The sequence below is a fragment of the Micropterus salmoides genome, unplaced genomic scaffold, assembly GCF_014851395.1.
Source record: "Micropterus salmoides isolate LMB-PRFRI ecotype aquatic unplaced genomic scaffold, ASM1485139v1 Ms_hic_scaffold_8, whole genome shotgun sequence".
Taxonomy (NCBI): domain Eukaryota; kingdom Metazoa; phylum Chordata; class Actinopteri; order Centrarchiformes; family Centrarchidae; genus Micropterus; species Micropterus salmoides.
In genome coordinates, this window is record NW_024044570.1 from 27210735 (window position 1) to 27232049 (window position 21315).

General features: G+C 40.3%; 1 protein-coding gene across 4 annotated transcripts in view; it reads right to left on the minus strand.

Moving 5' to 3' along the window:
* Positions 1 to 21315, minus strand: part of tspan9a (tetraspanin 9a) — a 177794-nt gene that overhangs the window by 113314 nt on the left and 43165 nt on the right. For 2 of the 4 annotated variants that reach the window (XM_038707024.1, XM_038707022.1), the window contains one exon: positions 18664 to 18724. The exons of the other annotated variants lie outside the window; for them this stretch is intronic. The gene's annotated coding sequence lies outside the window, so the exon portion shown is untranslated. The remainder of the gene's footprint in view (positions 1 to 18663; positions 18725 to 21315) is intronic. 4 annotated transcript variants of the gene reach the window in all.

A 21315-nucleotide genomic window follows, 5' to 3' on the forward strand; every position in this document is an offset into this window, starting at 1 on the left:
CTCAGATTTCTGTCAGTTTCTGTAAGAAATGTTATTTTGTCTAGAGGCTGATGGTTCTCAGTAATTAATCAAATTGTACAGTTAAAAATTACAATGAGGTTCATGATATCAGTACACTGAGATGGCTGGCAGTGGTACCATCAGCATTACTCATTCTTTTTAATTTGCCTCACATTTTTTTGTTGCAGGCTTTGTACATAACGTTACTACCACTGGGGTTTGTTCCAAAATCACAATGCAGTGCAAACCTGTAACATTAGCAGAGCTGAGCTCATTTATCATGCAGGGTAACGTTGCCCACTGGGTCTTAAAATATTAAAAAACTCATTGAATTTAATATTTTCATAATAAGGCTCTTACATTTATTTACAAAGGTCTTAATTTTATTATTGTCCTTTTCATATGATTATATAGATACAGGTAACGTTACACATAACTGTCAAATGTAAAAAATGTTTTGTGTGTTTTGACTACTTTTTACATTTTGTCTGACTTCCGGTCAGCTCTGCTGTACTAGTAACTTCATCACCGATCTCCATACAGTGCTCTTTCATCCTTATTTTAGCAACTTTCACAGATAACATTCTGTTAATAGTATTTACTGTTCAATCTTGGAATATACTTTCAATGGTTTTCTCAAACACAGTGGCCAAACAGATTAATTGGAAAGGAGTAAAGGGAAGAGAAATATTTTAAAGAAATGCTAACAAGAACTCTGTTGATAAGTAAGTATTTTAGTATACGTATTATATGTGGAGGTGACTAGTAGATGAGAACGAATTTTTATGTAAAATAAAATATTTAAATAGTATATTTTAATATATCAGGGATGTAACTTTAAAGCCAAAAAATAAAAAAATAAAAAATACTTTGATAGCGGTGGTGAAATAGATGTGAAATGTTGGTACCCGCCAATGCCTATCCATGACCTGATACAGAATCCACACAGATAAATTTGTAATGATAAGATGCACTGGGATTTAAGATTTAATTGTTCAGTTCATAATCAGTATGATTTTTTAATAATTAGTTATTCATGAGTGAAATTCTATTTGTTTTGAGTTACTAAATTAAATGCTATAGAAAATTAGGTCTACTGCCACACCAACAATAGTAAACATGGGCATTGAGTACTTTTTTCAACCCTCTAAAGCATTTCTCAAAAAAGTTGGTTATTAACTTGGCTTACAGGTAATTTTCAAAATGTCTGTTAATGACAGCTCATCAACCAATTGACTTTCTCTGGACGTCTAATTGAAGTAATTGAAACCCAAATTCCAAGCTCTAACGGCTGTAATTTTACCATTTCAGTTATTTAGTTGTTTTATTTCCTGTTAAAATGTCCCCGAGTGTGTGTGTTTATGTACTTTCCCCTTAAAAAACTGTGTGTGTGTAGTCAGTGACTCCGCCCTGTCCTGCTCAGCTCCCAGAGTCTGGAGCACAGGGAGATGTTAGCTAGTGCTAACTGCCTTAATTTTCCAGCAGCATTTATTTATGAACACACTTTGACCCACACTGCTCATTTACTGCCACACTTACAACAACCTCGCTCACTTTCACCGTCACTTTCAGCTGCTCACTCTCTCACATTTGGTCACATGCACACAACACTGTTACACGAGATTAATGCACATTGATATTAATTGATCATGTGAAATATTAGTAGCGGCACTCATTCAGTGACCAGTGGCGATATGCCAAATTTAGGGGGAGTACGTCTGTTGTGTGCACTTCAACATTATCTTATCAGTTAACATTTACTTAATCGTTTTTTGACATTTGTGAGTATAAAAAACCACCCCACCTGCAGTAGTTGAGCATGTTTGCGGTACAAGCCTGGTCAGTGAACTAGGAGGGCAAAAAAAACTAAATAATCATTCATTAGTTGTAATCGCAGTAAAATGTTCACTTAATCGGGATTTTGATTTTAGGTCAAATCTTCCAGCCCTAGTCTAGTCCAGCCCCCTTTAAAATGACTAATCTCTGTGGATTTTATGTAATTTGTGATTGCCATTATCAGTTGAGTAATCACCCATTCTTTTATCCTTTGCAGAAATGAACACATCGGCCATCCCCCACTCTTCCACTACTGATGATTTGTTGGGTGTCATGTGAGGGTTATGGCATTCCCACTTCTCCACTTGCCTCATCAATGTCTCCCGTAAAGCCACCAAAACAATGTGTATGAACATTTTACATTTTTTTTCAGGGTTTCACATGACTAGTTGTAGTTGGATATTGTATTTTGGCTATAAAATCTTTGTTATTTATACCAGGGTCATGGAAAATGGTTAAAATCTAAATGGCTGGCAGTAATCATCTATCAAGACAAACTTATTGCTTGTCCCTAATTAAAACGTTATCTTGTGTGTTTAGGCTGTAGAATCTCGTGTGTCTCCTGGCTTTAGCTTTATATGTTTCTCAGGGAGAAAGAAATCTTACTTTCTTACCATCATCATTATTAATGGTACACTACACTATGCAAGACTGATAGCAATGTCAATGTATTGAGCTTTTTAACTAAGCCACACTGTTGCTATTATTAGAGTTTAATACTTCTGCATTCATTTAAAAATAACACCTGTGTCATAGGTGTGTGGTTACTTACTGTACAGTTACTAGAAACTAATTGTCACCTGCAAGTCAACTGGAGTGAAGTTTCTTGTTCCTACAGTTGTTAAAGACAGAAATGAGCTGTAAAATGTGTTTCTTAGATTGATTGTTAGTTTGGCAATTATCTACTTTGTTTTAAGTTTCTGTCCTCTCTTTTTATCTCAAACATTTCAAATAAAATTTAAAATGTGTATTTTAAATAAAATTTAAAATGTGTCACTCATCCGTTCTATCACTTTCTTTGTTGAAATTCTGTGTAGGACAAATAGAAACAGTCTTTGTAACAGAGTGTAACAGTAGTTTTGATAGTCCATCCAAAACGAAAGTAAAACAAGAAATCTTAGTGTACCTTAGTGATATACAAGTCACTATTTGTTATACATTATATAGACCAGCTCCTGCCATAACAAAAAAATCCACATTTTTGTATAGGTTTTGTGGGTATAGATCAAGGTTATGAAAGAGGCCAGAACTAATAAATGGGGCTGGCCCAGTGCCAGTCCAGATGTGAAAACAGGATCCTCGCCGGCATTGGCCCGTTGTGCTAAAGGACACCGGCCCGGGTCCGTTTTACAGATCTGGCCCAGAACTTATGAAGGATCTGGGCCAGATCTGGGCCGCATGATTTTTTGCTATCTTAAGGTAACAGTAAGTTTAGCATTTAACTGAAATCATGATTGATTGAGTTGAAGGCTAGCCAAAGTAAGCCGCAGACCTCAGCTGTAAATGTCCACACGTGCGTTTGTTGTTCTCCTTTTTGGGCCGTGAGTTGTAACCTCACAGTCATGAGTTAACTGGGTGTCGGGGAGCTGCACTTTTTAACTCACCACCAGCTCTCTTTGTAGCTCAGACAATCCCTGCTACCTGCGTGTACTAATCCATCCTTTCAACCATATTCTTTGTCTTTATAATTGCCATCTCTATAATAACAAACAACAGCTGTTTCGTGTGCAGGATCGCTCATTTCCCGCTTAACATTTCACGTGTGTTTTCTTGATAAAAGTGGTTTGGAAACCAGCGTCGGGTGCCATAGGTGTTGTCAGCTCCTGTAGTGTGAGTGACCCCCTGTCACCGATCAGTCAAGTAGTGTAAACGCCACAACGATTTCAAGACGGCCGTCATATTACGGCAAGTTGTGTGAACGGCATGGCCATCGGCCGACGCTGAAAGTCGTGTAGTCTGCAGGAGCCTGTAGTATAACTTGTATAGCACTGGGGTGATGTTTGTGTTTGTAAAGCAGCTGTCTAGTTGTTGGTCTGATGTTTGCTGTATGACACACTTTGAATTTCCGAAAGGACTAATAAATATCTATCACCTATAAACGTGCACAGTTGATCCCGCTCGCCGGCGCCAAGCAAAAGTACTTCTTAAACGACGCATCGATGAATCGTTGAAATAATCTATAGAAGCTTTGAATACTAAAATCATCGTTAGCTGCAGCCCTAAAATAGATGAATGTTGTGAAGGAAGTCCTGGCAAAGACATTAGCATCCTACAAAAATATACCTACACACATGACAAACACTGACGAATCTGCACTGCATCACCTGAATGTGTGCCTGGTGACGAAGACAGACAAGAAAGTGATCAAAGTTTAAGAGAACTGCTCCGGCATGTGAAAACAAAAGCATGGGCCCAGGGAAGTGAGGTCAGAGGTTCAAGAATACCTATGGGCTCAACATCAGAGAGATAAGGACCAGCTAAAATGAGCTTCACCTGCTGGCACTTTTCAAATTGTAAAACCTTTGATTTTTTTGGTGACAATAAAATGAGCAATTTCTTTCATTTTGCTGTACAATGTTCACCTATCAGGAGCCACCCTGCACCTAAAGCACAGCCCAAACTCTACAGTGAAACTCAGATAATGGTTATCTACTACATTCAGTGTAAAAGGTATTTCAATTTGCTGAATTCAAGGCCCTGAATTTTGCTGGCTACATTCACGTCAGTCCAGAGCTGCCTTTTTAGAATGAAACATTTGAGAAGATTGAGTTTTCTGCTTGAAGTTAGTCGTCCGAGAAACAGTATGGGCCAATTGTGGATTCATCCCTCGCCATGAGTGCAGCATTGGGTAAGAATGATTGACAAAAGACAGGAAAGAAAATGCACAAACACACACAGCCAGAAGTAGTAGCTTCCAGAATGCATTTTTTTTTTTTTTTTTTTTTACATATTTGGCATGTACAATCTTTGTGGGAGAAAGCAATAACTGTGATTGAATGAGAAGAAGTGAGTGAGGAAGAGGGAAAAAGGGAGTCTGAGAAACAGGGATAGTTTGACAAAACCGCATGGGACAGCAATTGTACTTCGAATATTTGGTACAGCAGGAGATCCCCTCATGTGATCATCTGATTTCGCTGATCTGATTAGAGAAGAAAGGGTGCATTTAGCTAATGAAACCTCTAACCTGGTGAAGCATTAAACTAATGAAACAGCCCTGCCCTGAATACGGGATGTCTGATTCTACAACAAAACAATCGAGAGCAGCTCTCCTAAAACTCTACCAGCCGCGGGAGCCTGGCTGTCTGCTTTTGAGTCAGCCAATGAGGGGAACGCCATCTGATCTGAACTACAGAGCAGTGGCTGATTGGCTGACTGCTGAGGAGACTGGCAGCAGGCCTGCTGAGAGCACTGAGAGGGGAGCAGGTGTGTGTGGCGGGAGTGTAAGTTCAGTGCGTGTGGTGCTGGTAGGTGGTCTCGATGAATAAAACACTGTTAGGAATACTAAGAGTTCAAGCTCAGAACATAGAGGCTCAGGACTTATGTGGTAGACAGACTATCAGGTACTGTACAAACACTCTTATGGCTAGAAATACATGCTATCCTCTGAACAGATTTGCTCCTTCGTGGCATGTCCCAGTGATTTAAGAGAATTTGTTACAGTCAGTAATTTCCTACTTAGGCATTATAATGCCTATAAAGCAGCACTACACTGATTTTACACATAAAGGTCAGTTGACTCATCATTACAAGTGCTACAAAGCCTGTGAAAACATAATATAAAATAATGTCTTCTGTGGCTCTAGAGGAGCTTTCTAAAGTCTGAGAATAACATAACCCTGATGATGTTATCTTGAGTTACGCTTGAGGCTTCAAAAGCCTATCTTCTAAACTAGACATATTACATACCTGTCTCGGAGGAAGAGTGCCCGTTCAGGATTTTTGAATCCCACAACTCTTTCCATCTGTTGAATGACCGACCAAGGTAGACTCGTGTCTTCACTCGTGCTCTATCACTGTCCCTTTTTTTCTTTGCTGATCCTGCCCCAGTATCAGCCATCACCATATAAAATAATGTCAAAAATAAAATTTGCTAAAGAAAAATCTCCTCCTGCTTGCTTTTAACTGGCTAATGTACTCACAGTGAAACTGGGAAAATGTAAACATAGGCACTTCCGTACTGTTTATCATTTAGTCCGATTTCGCTGAGAATTGGACCCAGTGACATGGATTAAGAATAACTGTAGAAATAGCCAATCTTCTCATTGATGGTCTTGTTTGCTTATGTAGGTCACATAGAGGTATCAGCATTACACCAAGACTGTTTCATAACCAGTTCAGCAACCCTACAGGAAAAAATAAGAAAGATTTTGGATAAGAATATGCAAATTTTCTTGCATGCGGTCCAATGCTCAACACATCATCAGTTTGTCTTACTTTCTCTACCCTCTCTGGCCACACTGCTTTCCTATTTTTGTTTTGTATATATGGATGTTTTCATGCTGCTGCTGATGTCTATAACACCACAATATATTCTCTAAAAATCTGTTATGTTGTGATTATGAATTACAAAAACTGGATGGATACCATTTAAAAAACATGCTTGGTTTTGTGCACACATCACAACCATTTCAAACTTAGAATCGCTCAACGCAATACAAATAAATTATATACACAACCCCTGTTAACTTGCATCAATATTACAGCCTTTTAAAGTAAATCAATCAGGCTTGTGTCTAATAGGGATCACCACATATGCAGGCAATGGACCTGTGTTAATAAAAAGTTATTAGAAGCATTCTCTATTTAAACAGCACAGGCCAAATCAATTTAGAGCATTTTATTCCATACGCCCAAGGCTTTGTATTTAATCCAGTGCCAAAGCCGCTGCACCCTGTGCTGGTTGCAGGTTTTCGGCGGTTTGTCCCTCAGTGGGGTATTCAGCGAACTAACAACAGCCACAAGAGTGTTGTGGAGGTTATTTTGTAATAACCCAAGATAGAACAAACATCCATCAAGCATACAAATGAGATGAATATAATATATTTTTTGTAAAGAACTCATTGCTTTTTAAAAAGCACAAAAACGAAACCCGACATTCTCATCGGAAGGTGGTAAAACATCAACTCATAAAGCATTAGATTCAGTCAAGATATTTCCACGTTGCAGGAGACTAAAGGAGACGAGAACAAAGTGCTCTTGGATGTGCTGCAGACATGGAGGCTGGGGCATATGTAGAAACCAGCTGCACACATCTGAGCCTCGCCATTGATCTCTAGCTGCTAAGCCAATCAAAAAGTCAACCACTCACTCCTCGCTCTTAAATGCTAAAAAGCAAAGGTCCTCTGTTGAAACTATTCCCTCACGTTGCATCCACAATGCGTTTTGCACGCGTCTGTGCACATGCCTGATCTGTTTAAACACTGCACAAATCACTGCATACACAGGTGTGGCCGTCACCGCTTGTTATTATGTGCATGTATATGAGTGTCTGCTAGAACACTGTAACAGAGGAGACATGACTCTCAAGATGTCTGGCTGCGCAGTGCAGAGACCACACTAAGCCTGGACCAAAGCCACTGAGCAGGTAGAGGCCATAAATCATTGTTCAGTCAGGCCAGGGACAGACATAGACACAGACAGTCTCCGCCTGCTGTCACACTGCCCAGAACTTCCCTCACAACTGCCTACAGCTTTACACACACACACACACACACACACACACACACACATTCACACACATACAGGATGCTGTGGTCAACAAGCCACTGTCCACTGGGCCTGAATAGAAAAAAAAAAGTGGTTTATGGGCCTAATGCAGACGTCAAGGGCATTGTAGTTTTGATTTACGGTGGCTCTGTGGCCGGATTGTGATGTATTGCAGAGGCGCTGCATTTTACATTGTGATGAATACTATTGGGTGCAGGACCAGATAAATTCTAAAGACACTTTAGGGGGTGCAGTATGCCAGGCGCTCAGCCTCGAAGGTTGCCAATGAGAAGCCAAACCATTATTTATAGAAATACCATCATGACTTTTTTTTAATTTGTTCTTTGGAGAGTGAGCAGCCAAACACCCAAAAATCTTTTAAAAAAGGGCGAAGAGGGAGGAGGACTTTTTATAATGGTGTAATACGAAGGCAGAAAATAATAAATCCACCTGGAAACAGGAATACATGATTTGAAAAAGGTTGGAGACCTTCACAAATCACAATGCATTTCTCATGGCCAGCTGGGGTTTCAGTTGCAATGTATGTGGCAGCTCATGGCAATAGAGCGCACGCACTCCAAAAAAAAAAAAATGGCTGCAACTTTCCAATTGGCTTTCCCCTCTTCTGCCTCCTTTTCATTTCTCATCCAACTTTCGTTCCTGCACAGCCGCTTTCATCTCCCACCTCTCTCTCCTTTTCAGCTCTAAGGGGATATGAACACAACCAAATATGTCGATACGCATGATGCTTTGCCCACGCCAAGAACCTTGATGTGTTGTACACCAGAGAGATAGAGCAGTGGATGCACATCATAAATCTAAATAACTACACAGCCATGTTTTAGAAGATACGCACTGGAATGCTGAACATGTGACAAACACTTATTTCATAGCACATAAATCAGTTTCCATTATATTATAAATCAAGCGTTAAAGTTAGGCTGCAGTGAACTGTAAGCACTCTTCTGATATGTGCTTTGTAATGCATAGCTGCTTGTAGTCTGCTTATGTGGCGGAAGGCTTGTCGTCAGAAGGAGATGATAACAGTTTAATGTCATAACATGAGGTAATCCTCTTAAGGCTGGGATAGTAGATGATCTCCAGACAAAGGGAACCTTGTGAGGGACAAAGCAAAGCCCACAGTACCTTATCCCCATCACCCTAACTCTTTCCTTGTGATGGGGGCAGCTGGTCCCTCAACACAGAAATAATACAACATACAAAAAACATTCATACATACAGAACGCACTGTAAGCATGTCCACAAACTGTAGCAGGTAACACACAGGGCTGGAGGGCTGGAGCAAACCCTACCCTCAACTTGACATTTTTTCCTTGTTGGAGGATTGAGAACCTTGGTGAATGAGCATGTGAAATTTTTGATTTTCATGCAGAAGACCAGAAATGAAGTTCATCACAGTTGGGCTGCATGATTAATCTAATCACAATTGCAATTGCTCCCTCCCTGCCCCACTTCTAATTGTTCAAAAGATAGTTAAACTCGCACCCCAGCACCGAGAGAAATGCAGCAGCTGAAGCGGTAAGATAGAAGAAATAAGGGAGAAGACAAGGAAGGTTTGGGTTTGGCTTGCTGGCCATTTAACGTTAGATGTATCAGTGGCTTTGTTGTTCCACATGTTCAACCTTTCATAAAGCCGACATGCTTGTCAGTCACTTTTTGTCAACCGACCAATCACAGCAATGATGGGGCGGACATTAAAAAAAGTTTAACGTGCTACAGCAAACCTTCAAATGTGGAACAATATGATTATTGACAAGTTAATACTTTGCATTAACAAATTAGAGACCTATATAATTTTTCTTGCACAAGGATTAAATAAATAACAACAACCCACAGAAATTAAACAGCTGTAACTGGATTTAATATTCAACTAGTGGTAAAATACATATTATTATATGAAATTTTAACACATGATACTCTTTATTTAATGTTATAATATTATACTAATGCATTCATGTATGCTAGTTACTCCTCCAGGTTGTGGATAGTGTCTCTGCAGTGGACAGATATAGATTTAGCCAGAGTCACGATGCCAATATTTGCTCCTTCCAGCCGCCTCCTCCGTAGACCAACACGCTCCCCTTGTACTGTTTTACATCTGTTTTACTAGTTATTGTTATAAATATTGTTTAGCGTTTAACTTGATAATCAAGCAAGTAGACTCAAAGTAACATTTATTCCATTATAATCGAATCGCAATATTGTCCACAATAATCGCAATATGACTTTTTCTCCAAATCATGCAGCCCTATATCACTGACCTGCAATTAATATTTGCCTTTTTATTATTCATAACTACAACTTTTCCCTTCCCTAAGTTTTCTAACCCTCATTTATGTGAACAAATCTTTACCGCTGGACCATTTGTGCAGCATGTGCTAAAAACCAAGTTGGTACATTGGATGTTTGGGGCTAGCTGTAAGCTAGCTAGAAACTGACACACCGCCATGTGTATGGGAGTGTGCTATTGTGAGGCTTCTGTGTCGTAGCTCAGCCTCTGACTGACTTCAGAACTCACCGGTAACACAGCAGATTCATAGCTAAGGGACAAGTGGGAATTTTACGCTCAAGTTTAAAGACTTTCACCTTGTGCAGATAAGTCTTTGTGTCAGTTTGCACGGCCCCAGGTGAATCTGCCTCTTATGTGTCCTTCCACTGACTTTGTATGCAATTGAGCTGACTCAAAAATTCTTCTTGCATTCTCTCTGAACATATCTTAACCATTTTGTTAAACCAATTGTTTATTTCTGTTAACCACAACCTTTTCACTATCTTTTCAATATCGGTGTTCTGTGTTTTATATTAAATTTTCATGCTCTTATCTTTTTTTGTATTATTCTTTACACTTGTTAAAGCACTTTGTAACTTGTTTTTGAAAAGTGCTCTACAAATAAGGAATATTATTATTATTATTATTATTCTTGTCTGGAGACAAGATTGAAGGGTGCAAGAGCCTGAATTATTGATATTGAGATTGTGGGATGAGCGCTTGTTCCCTTTAGCCCATACTGTCAGTCAAGGTATGCAGACTTTTCAGCTGCCTATTTGATTGCAAATAAAAAGGCATAGCAACCAAACACAACACAGCAACCAGGTCAGCCTCCTTTTGTCATAGACTTTGCTTCTAAGGTGAAAGGTTGCCTCTGATCTCCTTTGATCCCTAGCGTTAGTGGTAATATTCAACAGCATCACTAAAAACAAACCCATCTGTCTGTCTATGTAGTGTGTATGCAGACCTCTGGGATTCGGAGTATGATCTTTTCAAATCCACTAACACCCCCCCACGTCTGCCCCAACACACACACACACACAGTGAGAGATTAAAGCAGCCACAGACCTATATCATACATAATCTTTGCTTAAAAGAATTTCAGCATCCTGAATGACAACAGTGTCAACATCCTCTCCAGGATGGCATTTCATGAAAAGAATCAGAGATTATATCAGTTATTATTCAACACAGAATATTACATTTAGATATACACTGGGGATAAAGGTAAGCTTGTGCCAATATGATAAATATTAATTTTGTCTCTGTTGTCAGATGATTAGCGTGGAGGTGCGTGTACAATCATAGTACGGTAAAAGGAACATAGAGTGAAGCTTTTGATGCGGACGAGCCAACACCTACACAACAGACATGAATGGACATGAATCAGATTGGAACGGTTGAACTTTAGAGGGAAGCACACATCGAGGTGAACGGACGAGAGTTTAGTAATTGTCACATGTTCAGATATCCACCAGGAGGCGCGCGCACACACACACACACACACACACACACACACACACACACACACACACACACTATTAGGGCTTGAAGAGAGGACACCTCTACAGAAAAAATAACCTGGATCATTGGGGGTTGCAATGTCACATTAATCCTTACTCACCCTTTCAGCCCTGTACATTAAACACTACTCTGCCACACACACACAGTCCACAGCGACTCCATGGCGGCTGCCCTATTACCTCACCATGGCGACACACAAATCTGTTTAGACACCATGTAGAATCATAACCCCATCCAGCCCCAACAGACACACACAAACACACACATACATACAGTCATACACACTACATGCCCAGCTAAAAGACTGCCCTGCTCCACTGCCTACAAAGCTTACAAAATCACTTTAAACATGGGACAAAGGAATGAATGAGTAGATTAGCACTCACCAGTCACACAGTCTGAAAAACACTCTTTCTAAATGATCTCCACTGGGAATCGAAAGCGAGATAACACACAAGTGGACTAAACGGGGAGAAAACACTCAGCTAGTGTTGCAAACAGGTTGCAGTGTAACGTCAAAGGAGTAAGATGTTTTCATTTGGGGGATCAGAGGATTTTCTTCTTTTAGGTTTGTAGCTCAGGTCTTTCATTGATGGTGCTTCCAGTTCCAGTGTTAGTCAATGTTAGACACAATGTGTAATCTTCAGTCCCCTGGCTCTGAAACCACTACATAGATCTTGAGATGTTATCTTTCATCAGAGAAGTTGAAAAAATGTTAAAACAGAGGTGAAAGAATTACACTCTTTGACATCAAATTCAAATAAAGTGCTTTCGAGTATTTCCTGTTGATGTTAATACTGATGGATCGGTGTGCTTTATTCTGCCTCAAGACATTCCTGATTGCTTCTGCAATCTCTGAAAAGGTTGCACAAAATTTATCTTCATTCCACCTACATGCATCTTCTTTAACAACAAAACACTTTTCTGAGCAAATACAAAAACACTAAATGGTGTGTTAAAATGGACACTTTTGAAGTGAAGTACACCGTGGAATAAAATATTGGTATAACCCTTAAATCTCATAGTGCTACATCGAAGCTTGTGTAAGGTTCCACTGAGGCAGGTTTAAAAGTAATGTTATAAGTTATCTAGTGCTCTTCAATCAATATTCATGTATTTCCGTGACAAACAAGATTATCTTTGTCATCTGTGTTGATCCAGCAGTGGTTATTGAAGTTCTTACAAAAGGCTCTTGCTCATCTCAGCCTTGTTGTCGCTCGATGCAAGAGATGGTTTTGATTTGGTGTGTAAAATGTGTTATGTGCCTCAAAAGGAAGTAACCTTTTGTTATCAGTGTTTGCTTCACGAAACCACAGACTGTGTTATTAGCAGACAGATATGAGACATTCTTTTTTATTTCAGCTAATTAGATGATTAGGTAAGACAGTGGGGGAGCGTGAATTATAGGCTGGCACCACTTGGAGGAAAATGACATGTAAATGGTAGTAGGTGGAAATATAAACATGTAAAAACAGCCTGCCTGTGATAATAGGCTTGCAGGCTAATATGGATGCATTTTTATAAAGAGGGGACATATACAGTGGGAACTGATTGAATTACAGTATACAGCCACATCCATCACTGGGGATGTACTGGATAAATCATCTACATAAGAAATGGAAAACTATGTCTCATAAGAAACACATCATTTCCAAAACCTAACCAAAGTTGAATTTAACCTCACTGAGTTTTCATCCAAAATCCATTATTAAAAAAGTCCCACTGTACAAACGATTGATCCCACAACATTAAAACCCATGATGCTACAGGATACTAGGCAACATGAATGTTTTTTTTGCCAAAATGATCACCATGGTACAGACTGTGCCTCAAGTAATTCACAGGCTTTGAAAGGTCTTCAGCTAATGGATTTTGTGGGGTTTTATCTAAGAACAGAAGATAGAATTTCTGAATGTGGTATTCACGGTACGTCATGGAAAGCAATCAAACACCACCGAAGCTTTCTAGATTTTTTAGAATTACTTTTTCATTAAATATTTTTTGATTTGATTTGAAATCTTTATTTCGAACATGTAAGTTCCGCCGGCTGGTTAAATTAACCAGATTGGATGGACAGACAGTATATAAAAAATAACAATAAAAAAAAAATACATACTTCATACTTCTATTTCATGTGCGAAAAGGAGTAGGAAGAAGTAAAACTTATATACTCCTACCCCTTTAATTCTTACATTCCTTCAATTTACAATATTTATATTTATTAATATAACATGTATTCTTTGTGCCTACTAAAATACAACTTTCAGCAGTTGTATAAGTGATTTCTTGTAATGTTGTTTCAGTACAGCTTACCAAAGAGACATGTATCTTTAAAGTGCAAACATAACAACCTCCTTCAAACAGCAATTTACATTATCAACACCTGTGGTTTTGTATGTCAAGCTCAAAGGGCAGAATGTCAGTGCACAAAGAGGTTGTTTATCCGTTAGCAGGGATAAAAAGGTAACAGTCAAACAAATACAAATGGGTCTATTGTCTATCCATTATTAGCACTCCTACTTTACGAGTCTGAGCTGCTCCCACACTCTGAGGCTGGTGTCATGAAACGCTTAAACTGAAGCCACACTGCAAAGTATCAGCGTGTTAGATGTGTGGTGGGAGCAGATTTAGAAGATTTAGGGTAATGGAGTAATCACTGTGAAGGAGCACGGTGGAGCGGAGTCATGCAAGACTAGTTGTGGCGACCTTGGATTTCATCAATACAATCAGCTGTGTCTATCTCTTACAAAACAACACAGAGCTTGTTGCCTTTCAGACAACTCAAAACCAATCTCAGTGATGATTACAGCTGGATAGATTTTATACCAGAGGCCTGGGAATGAAGACAATAACACTGAGGGAGCCTGCAAAAATAGAATTTAGACAAAGACCACAACAGCAGAGTGACTTAAGGTCTTATGAAGGAAAAAAGCTTTGAAATCAGCTCAGTTCACATCCTTATCTTAGCAAGAAATATTGTAACCTTTGAAGTCATTTTACAGTCATTATGAGCAGAGCTGCGATATGTTCCACACATGATTATGATTTATTATTTGTCCCTAGGGCTATGCGCATGTGTGCATAGAGTATATATATATATATGCGCAAATGTTTACATGCGTGTAATTTAGTTGATGTGTATCGGTGTTGTATGCTGTCTGAGTGGTGTGTAATTGTGCTGTCACTGAGGTGTGGAGAGAACTGCTGGGAGAGACACAGACAAGAAGAGTGGGGGGCTAAAGCGTGGGTGGTCACGGAGGTGAAAAGGCCAGCGCTGAGTGTTGTCCTCACCCACAGGGCCTAAAAGAGTATCTGTTTGTCTCAATCAACAAAGACTGTGGAGGAGAGAATGGAGGGCAGCTTTCACACTCAAGAGGCAGCCACACTCATGTTAACACACATACATGCACACACACACACACACACACACACACACTGCATCTTTCAAAACTCATATTCTGTGCTTTCAGCATCTTTCTATCTTTCTTGGTGTCTAGCTCTCTGACTCACTCCCCTCCCTGTTCACTCTATACTGAGTGGGATTTGTGATCTAAGATCAGTGCGGCCGTAATGCCCTTCTCAGTAGACTGACAGATGATACAGCCTGCCCTTTGGGCTGCAGTCGGAATGGCTACAGATCAATACCCAAGCTGGCTGCCTGTCAGCATTCACACAAACGCGCACATTTGCTCGCGCACCGCACCCATGCGCCCGCATACGCACAAGGCATTCACGTGCAAGGCTAGCATCAAAGCCCATCTGAGCCAGCTGGCATTTACCGGAGCAGGACCTGGATGTGTGGACCCAGCAGGAGGGCACATTCCTGGGATAGATTCCCAGCCCATGGTTGGAGGATGACGGAGCTGAGGAATTCTGTTCACAAATTCCTCTGGCTCCGCCGGCTGGTTAAATTAAGCAGATTGGATGGACAGACAAACTGGCTGACTGAATGAACAAAGCAACAGGTTGAAGAAATAATAAAGAGTCTGCGAGGTGTGTGTGGCTGGGTGGCCGTTTAACCTTTGTGGGAGAATTTGTGTGTAGTCATCTGTCAGTGATACCTTATTGTGCCAGTGCTAATTGAGGGTGGTGATGGCGCAATAAGACACATGCCTTTGGTGTGAGAGACCTGGGTTCAATTCTCCACTGTGACCCATCTCCCAATGTGTCCCCCCCCCAGTTGCTCCAGAGGCGTGTGACCTCTGACATGTATAGCAATTGTAAGTCGCTTTGGATAAAGCGTCAGCTAAATGAATAAATGTCAATAAGGTTTTGGTGTGGCTTTGTAAGCTGACAATGTGCACTGTTAGTTAAAGGTTTATGAGAGGATTAATTCACTAAAATAAACAGTATCTCAATTTAACATTACTGTGTATAACACTAGGTTAATTTTATTGATCAAAAGTCACACAGCATATTTTCCTCGATAGAAAATAGTTAAACATTTTTCATAAGGCTTTAATGCAGAAACCAAATAAAAGGTTAAGATGCACTTAAGTTGCATAACTTAAGTTAAGGCTCTGATGAGCTCTCAACATCAGGCTCCACTGAAAAATAGGAAGGGAGAGAGATTAGGGAGTGATATTTCCAATAGCCCCAGCCAGGACTTTATTAGACAACTGCAATGAAACACAAATGTACTGAAATATTTGACAGGTGCAACCTAAAGAAAAGGTTGTTCGTATTTATGTTCATTTCATTTAATAATTCAGAAGAGCAGCTCATCATTTTACATTGTAATGAGACAACCAATTCATGCAAGCACACATGCAATAAGTTGCACATACATACATAATGTTGCATCATTTACTTTGACAATGAAGACTGTTGTGGAGGAACCAATTTCATGTCACACAGAGGCTTTCGGAGAACCAAACTGAAATGCTCATCCATTCCAAATACACAATGCCTCTCTCTGCACGCTCACACCATTTTTCCAAAAAGAACCAATGTGCGCTGACCTATGCAAATAAACAGCATCCAAGGCCAGGCATGTATTGCCATCGTTCCATTATGCATTGCGTCACTGATCCTTACTATATAAATAAAAATGAGAGATGTATAAATAATGCAACCACAGATTTGACACTGTGAAAAACACTGACACCCCCACACTCAACTTGTCTCCCACCTCCCTCTCCCAAGCAGGAGGTAATTTATCGTCTCCCACTGCCATAGCAGAGTCAATCAATAGGCAATTAAAGACAGGCATATAAGTTCTCCGGTGGCCATAAGTGCATGTGGTGCTGTTTGGCCAGGGGAATAAATATGTAAATGGTTCACTGGCAGTATAGCATCAGTCAGTATCTTTCAGCAAGCACAACAGGAGGCATATCAATAACACTCCCTACACACACACACACACACACACACACATACATACGGCAACACTCAGGCCTGAATGAGCCGTTACCCCAGGCTGAGGGCCTGTGAGACGTACTTGTATGCGTCCTTGTCTGTCAATATAACATAAGGATCTGCCGGTCGAAGGGCAGTTCATTTAGTCACACACATACACGTATCGAGCATGATTGCAATAATTATGGATGTAAAGCAACAAATACAGAGCAAAACAACCCTGTTTCAAAAAGGCTCTGTTGTTGTTGTTTTTTTGCACAATTGCACATTTAATCATAGTGGACATTAAAGCTCACCGGCCTCATGGTCCCTTTATTTCTCTCTCAGTCTTTCTATGCTTCCTCTCAGTCTCTAAAAGCTTCCCCAGTGAGAAAGGGACAAGCAGGATACAGCTGGCTCCAGAGATATAGATTCAATCTGTGACAGTCCGAAAGAGATGTGGAAAAAGCCATAGTAAAGCTGAAGACGTCAAAGCCAAAGCAGCATTGTAAACAACAGAAATACTGAATAATAATAATTTAGTAGATTAAATTAATTAAAATGTTGTTTGAATTCCTAAAAAAGGGTGTCTGTAATCTGCTGTGAATGCTTCATTAAAGCAGGAAAGATATACCAATGCCAACACTAGCAGTGGCATGATTAAAAGTATATTGATTCTTTAAGGAGGAATACACTTGATCATAAAAAAGGATTTAATAAAATGAAGGCTACTTAAAACCATGTAAGTGTAAAGCTCAGATGCATTTAGCAGCTGGGGGTTGGCAGTAGAACATATTACTACTTTACTGAAGTACCATTTTTAAATATTTGTACTTTATTTGAGTATTTCCCTTTAATGCTTCTTTATAATTCAACCCTACATTTACAGTAACTAGTTACTTTGTAGATTACGAAAACATGATAAATTGGTAAAGGCCTGGATACTGCTATTCAGCAGTATTTACATACATAGTAGTAATAAGTAGTTGAAGGAGTAGGCTACTTGAGTTCATCTGATAGGGCTGTGGAACAACTTTTGAAAAAGAAAAAAATGTTGCAAGCAACTGCAGTAAATAATCTGAGTAGCTGTTCCACACCTACGACCTGGACAAACTGGCCAACAGTCCAGTTTACTTATGAAGATGCCTGCTCTTGAGGCGTGACTATATTTACTTTTATGAACAAAATACTGATCCTTCTGGTGATGAAACTCTTCCAGAAATAGTGAAACATGGTATGGTTGGTGAAACAAAACAAAGAGAAAGATGCACACATTCACACAAACATATATATTTCTGGTTTTCAGAAATGCATTGTGGGAGAATAATCTCCTGCCGTGGAAATTTACACCTCGATACGGGGCCTCTTGAACACTCATCCCCTTGCATGAATAGCATAGCAGCCTCGCTCACCCTCTGCCCATCTCCATGTCTCTCTCGCTCTGCATTCCTCCTTCTACTGGCTCTGCCACCACAGGCGCCGTTGAAGAGCCTGACAGTTCAGCCCCGCTTTGATCTCAAGTCACAGGTTATCTGTTGCCTGGCTAATTTTAGTTAGCCCCTTTAAGCTTTGCTTCTCTTTGAACCACAGGTATCACGCAGCAGGGAGTTGGGGTGGTTATCAGTGTGGCCCCTACACTTTCAGGGAGAGGGATTCACCCTTACATCTACGAATGTCTACTGTAATCTGGACAAGATGATCCACCTTGCTACATCTGCCTCCCAATCAAGTCTGTGTGCAGAGCAACAGTGTGGACTGAAATTAAAGAAATGTTTGAACGTGAGCTAAAATTATTTTTTATCGGAAGGGGCTTGTTGAATAAACAAAGCAATACACAGGAGAAGTTCGAGGAGGAGTGCGATCGAATCTTCCTGGGTAATTAGATGTTCACAGTTTCATTTTGCTTCTATGTTAACAGATTGTCAGAGCAGATGGAGGAGGGTTGTGGCAAATGAAGGTAGAAATCTTACCTTTCCTAGGAGGAAAAAGAAAAAGAGGCTGTCTGCACCCAAAGCTGGGGAGGTCAAAAGTCTGCAAAAACAAACAGTGTGTGAGTCAGTTTATGGTCTTACTGTCAGTGAAACCTTAACTATTTGACGCCTGAATTTAATTACAATTATATAACAAAATTTATTTTTTGTGTTTTCATGGGCATTCAAGCTGATGCTAAAATGGAGAATGTTAATTTGTCTATAGAATATCTATAAATTCAGGAATGATGATGCAAATTAGCATAAACGAGAAACCAGTGCTTGCAAAATGTTCTTAGGTACGTATCAAATAGGCACAAACTGGCATTAGGGGAATATATACACTATCTCGGCTGCAGTCTGAATGGAAGCGGTGTGATGCAAATTTGCGACAATCGGCGTGAAGGGGTTAAAATATCTTTCTTAGGTTAATTTCTTTTTGTTTATTTATATTTTCATTTATTAAATGAGCCAACCAGAGAGCATTCTCCTACATGCTTGTACTCCCTACCTCCACTACACCCAGTCCCATGAATTATAATGTCCTAGAGAGACAAGCTTATTCAAACAATAAAACAGGGATGTATAAACATGTATCCCAACAGCCTGGAGTTGTTATTAAAATTTGAAGAGCGTCCGCAGCGCAACCTCAGGCTGAGCGTGTTTACAGCAGGTTACACAGCAGTACACTAAAGTTGTCTCTCTGTGATTTTACGGAATGGCTGGCCAGATGGTCTGAGCCTCACTCACGACAATAAAGCCTTCAGTTCAGCTGCAGCTGAAAACCAAGTCACAACACGAGCACAGGGCAACACGATGAGGTGAATGGGCGAGTCTTGATAGCAAATGTGCCTATCCTTTTCTCACCTATGTACTGTAGCAGTGCACATATGCAATTCTTTTTCTTTACCTTTTAATGCTGTGTGTGTCAAGAGCACAGCTGAGATCAAACACAAACACACACACACACACACACACACACACACGCACACAAAAAACACATGGGCATGAAGAGCTGCAGCCAAGGCATAGTACACAGAACATCAAAACGCTGCACTTGCTCTGCAGCATGAATTATGGTTCACCAGGAGCACCTTCAGATGAGAAGAGCAGAACGTGCCTGCAGGCTGATTTAGTGCCTCAATCTCATACAAGAGGGGTCACTTTTCTCCCCCTAGGATGACTTACGAGGGCAAAGCCACTGCTTTCATTTCCATTTTATTGTGAGGAATGTTGGCTAAAGTTTCCCTCTATGTCTTGTAGATGCTGTTGCATAAGCTCACTGAAGGACAATGGCCACAGTCAGTGCCAAGCGGACTATTTCTGTACGGCAATGTCACGTTCTCTACAAGGATAGTGATCGTATCGGTTGTCTTCAATTTCCACCACAGTCTAATGAAGGTTAATCTTTCTGAGATTTGAGAAGAGCTGAAATGTTCATACATACGCAGAAGACAGTTTTGGCTGGGGGACATTGCAAAGTCACTGTCCATTCAAGCACAATGTCGGAGTCTTCTAAACTTGATTGATAAGGAGCAATGAGTGCACACACTGTATCCTATCAGTCAGGTGTGAACGTTACTATGTCAGTCAGAATTGTCTTACTCTATACCCCCCTCCCCCTTTCAGGACATCTTTTCATTTAAACTCATTTATCATATAAAGGATTAAAGACAAGGGCAAGATGGAATGAATTGACTTCAGGGTTTTCAACTTCTATCAAAAGATACAATGTCAAAAGACCTAAGGTCAGTGAAAAGAACTGTGTGGCTGGGTGGACAGGCACAAGAGGAGAGAGGAACAGAATGAAGGAAATTAGTGAGAGAGGAGAATGAGCATAATGCTTGTGTGTTAGTGTGGTAGAAGGTGAGCACTGATACATGGGAAACAGAGAGATAACAAGAGGAAGAGAAAAAAAAAATTGAGTGATCAATAGAGCGAGAGCCGCCAACCGCTGCACAGAACAAACCAAAGAGTGACACATCAGGCAAAAACAAGACTGTGTGTTCCTCCCATTAACAGGCAGAATTAATTAGGGCACCATTGACGTACTGTGTAACAAGACAAATATAATTACGTTACATCATTAGGAGCTTGCCTCCTTCCTGTTCCCTGGGGGACTGCGGACAGCCAACCGGACAGCCAACTCTAAACAGTGGCCATGGAAAAAAACAAGATGGCTGTCAGCATTCATTTAGCAAAAAGTTGGAACAACATTCCCACAGTAAGTCACGCTCAGGAGATAGATGTTGGTTTCTGGTCATCACGCATCAAACAGCGGAGTTAGTGATGCTCCTATAGCTATAAGCAGAATGTAATTTGGCTTGAGATGTGATCACTCACTCCCTATGAGCTATATTTACCATCTGTGGCCCTTTACCCGGTTGGTGTCTGTATACAGCGTGTGGATCATCAAGTGCTCAGATGTGTTCCTCCGTGAGTTCATGCAGCAGCCATGATGATAGCTACTGTTGTTGAGAGAGATATACATGACATTCGGTTTTATACTCTGGACACAGAGTCTCACAGCTTTGCGGGTGTTTGCCTGTTAGCATTCAAACACAATAACTCAAGATCTGACAAGAGAAGCCGGCTGACCTTGGCATTCCAACACACACAGTCATCTGTTCTCGAGGCTGAGACAAATCAAGA